Raw genomic sequence first — 5,000 nt, forward strand, 5'->3', positions numbered from 1 at the left:
TGGCAATTTGAACACGAAAACGAAAATAGAGATCGGTTACAATCCTTTTCCAGTGGCTTGGGTCACTCGGTAGGTAAGTCGGAAAAAGTCATTTTTCGGTTTGACACCAAATCAGGAAAATGTGATAATTCGCATGAGATTATGTGCGGTTCTGTATACAAATTAATGTGTGTGTGTGTACATATATATATATATATATAGTATATATATATATATAATATATATATATATATATATTTATATATATATATATATATTTATATATATATATATATATATATATATATATATATATATATATATATATATATATATATGTGTGTGTGTGTATGTGTGTGTGTGTGTGTGTGTGTATCTTATGGTGACACATGTGGGCCGTAGAATATAGGGTACCGTGAGTTTCTGGATAGAGATAAAAGCTTTTATACAGCTGAGATATGAGGTTCTTGGAGGTTAATCCATTGACGACGGAAGCATATGTATGTATGAACTGTCCCTCACTCACTTTCTCACTTTCTCTCTCTCTCTCACCCTTTTTCCAGTGAATGAACTATAAAGGTAATTATCAAGAGGTTGATAAGGACACCGAACTTTCGAAATGAGAGAGAGAGTAGGGGGAGGATACATAACTGATGAATGTAGATCTGCCGATAGTTTCATATACTGTTGCAAATCAGTTCAGGAAATAAATATACTATTTGCCAGTGCATCTTACATATTGCTGCACCGCATTTGCTTATCAATGAACATTTGACATTTTATTTGTTGCTTATCTTGCATGATTTCTGAGACGTCTTGGTCTCATTGCCTAATAGTAAACAATTCGTTTTTTAACTATGACTGTATTCGTATAGTTAGCAGGTATTGTAACATCGTTTGGTAATGATAAATGCTATATTGGTTGTTACTTTTTAAAATATCACCTTTTTTGAATTATGAAATATATTACTTAACTTCCACATTGATAGTTGCAAAAAATGCAATTTACGTGATTTCCCACTGTAAATAATATTGATAATAAATAATTCTACATAGGCATCAGAAGCATACAGATGAAAAACAAATAAATAAATAGAAAATCATAGAAAAAAAGACCACTGACTATTGTAAAAGAATGAAAAGAACTTTCTTTACGCCTGTTTGGGAATTCCAAAAACAGAAAACAAGAAAATTACAGAAAGGGAGTGACATTGGGCTTGAATTTGCCTCACTCACAAAGACCGAAAACATCGAGTAAACCAATTTCATGACGAGTCAGACAACATACTCGCTTTTATGTAAATTTTAAAAGGACAGCGCCTCGTCTGTCTCTCACAATCGAAGGAAATTTTGGTCCGCATGTTGCCATTTCTTTCGGCTCCTTCGTGGGATTTCGGGATTTCACGCCGTGCCAATCGTGCGAAGAGAATGAGTGAAAAGCAAGCGAAATATCCACAGGGAAATAATATATTAAAGGGAGATGGGTGGGTGGAAAGGAGAGAGATTAAGTGAAAGAGGAAGAGACAGAGGTATAGGCAGAGAGATAAAGAGAAAGGGAGAGAGAGGGTGGACAGATAGATAAATATAGATGTAGATGTAATAGATGGACATACTGTGAGATACAATTCCTTTGAGAGGGAAAGATCGCATTGAGAATAACGAAGCAAACTCCCCAGGAATACACAAGTAAAACATGAGAAAGATAAAAACACTCAAGGGAAAACGAAAACGAAATAAAACAAACAAACAGAAGTGTCCCTCTTCCACCGACCAACCCACATCAAGAATAGAGAGAGAAAAGAATATTCACTGGGTCCTCCCTTGCTGTCTCTGCTCTTGCTGCAACACTAACATGACTACAAGATCAAGCTCTAGCAACTTCCCACCAAGAAGTTTCCATTGCTTCAAGATTTCGCTCGCCTAGAACAACATTCCGAGACTAGCGAACACCGGAGTAATTCCGCCTGCAACAATTTGCAACCGTGCATCAGCGTTGAACTTATCCAATAACAATCAACAAACAAAGACTGTTGTCTGGTGGTGAAGGCGTGCGTGTGGTTTAGCCCTTCGTCTCGTGAACGAGTCTGAGCGAAATTATATAAACAACAATTATATTAGCTTGATAGGAATTATTACGAGTTACCATTATACATACAACTCGCGGAATCAGTATGCAAGACGATGTGCCGGCAATATTGAACAACTGTATAGTTCAATTGGGAACATCAGTTGTGGATCTCGAGGTATGTGAATTGGATGAAAATGATCGAGAGATGGAAAGGAGGACCTCATTTCTATGTAAAGCGTGAAGATTTAAAGAAATAACGTAAGATTGACATAATACATTTGTTAAAAAAAAAAAACATTGAATTTACTCTCTCTCTCTCTCTCTCTCTATCTATCTATCTATCTCCCCCCCCCTACTCTCTCTCTCTTTCTCTCCCTCTCTCCCTATCTCTCGGACTTATTTCTTAGCAATAGGGAATAAAGGATGGAAATTTTCATTTTCAGAAAGAGCACGGAAAGAGTAAGAAAATATCAACTAGGAATATATGACAGATACCGTCACACCATATTTGGAGACAAAGCAAGGGAAAGATGTGTCGCTTTTCAATACCGAGGGAAGATGTTAAATGTAAATGAATTCCAATTGCAGAAAGTCAAAAACCTTAAAAAAATAATGATAATAATCTGACGAGCTAAAATAATGGGATCTAACAGAGAAGAAAAGGGGAAAGAGATGACGCGCCGCGAATGGGATCAGAATTCTTATTTTAAATTTTCTTATTCTTGAAATTTCGTTAAGTTTACCCTACAAAATATATATTCCATTGTTGATATTTGGGCTGGTTGAAGAGTGTAAGAAATGAGAAAAGTATTGCTTTGATAACGTTTTACTTAGATAATTTCAACTAAAATGTTATTGCACAGAACACTGAACATGGGTGTATAGCAAAAGGAGATCCAAATTTAGTTACTTTGAATATAAAACGCCTACATCTTTTAATGTATATATAAAGTTTGATATCAGAATATGTAGAGTTAACATATACAAGATACTTTGGCATTTAATAAAGTTTTTAATAGAGGAAAATGATATCGTCCATCTAGCCTTTGAGAAAAGAGGTTTAAGTGACACACGAAGATGTAACTGGTGACCCCCTAAAAAGAACACGAATCTGCATATATAGTTTGTTATTGCAATTGAAGGGAGAGGTTTTATCATTTGATTCAATGATTAAGTTAGCTTGGATCTCTCGAAATCAGAAATGGATATTACTTCATGGATATTGCATCTGCAATAATTTCCACATCTTCGTTGAGGGGAATGTGTTTGTGTGTGTGTGCATATATATATATATATATATATATATATATATATATATATATATATATATATATATATATATATACATACACATACATACATATTATAAATATGTGTATAACATATATATATATATATATATATATATAATATATATATATATATATATATATATATATATATGAATATATATATATATATATATATATATATATATATATATATATATACATATATATATATATATATATATATATGTATGTATATGAATATCTATATATCTATATCTATCTATCTATCTATCTATCTATCTATCTATCTATATACATATATATATATATATATATATATATATATATATATATATATATATATATAGAGAGAGAGAGAGAGAGAGAGAGAGAGAGAGAGAGAGAGAGAGAGAGAGAGACAGATAGATCGATAGATACTTTTGTATTGATATCAATATATATATATATATATATATATATATATATATATATATATATATATATATAAAGAGAGAGAGAGAGAGTACATTTAAATATTATAAAGGTCTTAATTGTACATGAGCAGTTACAGAATTTATATGAAAGGAATTATAGCATTATGCTTCCCCCAGGTCGCGAGATGCATCATGTTTGGACATTCGGACCAGTTGACCCCATTCCCCGTCGGCCAATCACAAGTCGAGCCGAGCAGGACTCTGCCCAATGAGAAGAGTTCAGCCCTGCCCTCCAACTGACCTAGTATCTCGCCTCAAAATAGGTCATATATTAGATTCAGACAGAATTCGTTCAGCCTTCGAGTCAAGAGGTCCTCCCCTCTCTTCGACTCCTCCTCAAGGATTCCAGGTAGACAGTGTCTAGTGCCTTAATGACTTAATTCATATACTGTGCATTGTCAGTGTTTCCTTAGTGTTCTCGATATAACAATAGCTCAGATATCGTTAGTTTTGCGATAGGCTTAGCTTCCCATTGCGTGTATATACCGTGCCCCCTTATTGTAAATAATGTTCTATATATATCTTGAGTTATAATATATTGTTATTAATTATTTAGCTACCGTGTTTCACATCACCCTTTATCTCTGCTCGCCACATATTATGGTGCCAGAGACGAGATCCGTTTTGCCCATCACACAAATTGGTATCAGCAGTGAGATCCATCTTACCCATCACATATATATTCATATGTATATATATATATATATATATATATATATATATATATATATATATATATATATATATATATATACTGTATATGCATCATCATCATCATCAGCCTGTATTAATCCACTGCAGGACGTAGGCCTCTCTCAATCTTTTCCAGTCATTCCGGTCTTGTGTCCTCTGATTCCAGTTTACTCCTGCGAATTTTGCTATTTCATTCCGCCACCAAGTCATTGGTCTTGCCCTGGGTCTCTTTGTGTCGTGTATTGCCCATTCTGTTGTTTTCTTTGTCCACCTGTTGTCCTGTCTCCGATATATGTGTCCAACCCACTGCCACTTTTTCTTTTTGATGGTCTTGAGTATATCCTCTACTTTTGTTTGCTGCCTGACAGTCTTTATAACAGATGTCTAGACGTCGGTAAAATTCCGAAGGCCTGGAAAAAACGCAATAATAATTCTAATACACAAAAAGGGAGACACAAAAGACTTAAAGAATTACCGACCTATAAGCCTCCTCTC

The sequence above is a fragment of the Penaeus japonicus genome, unplaced genomic scaffold (genome assembly GCF_977035675.1).
Source record: "Penaeus japonicus unplaced genomic scaffold, GWHDUDI00000001_assembly GWHDUDI00000010, whole genome shotgun sequence".
NCBI lineage: Eukaryota > Metazoa > Arthropoda > Malacostraca > Decapoda > Penaeidae > Penaeus > Penaeus japonicus.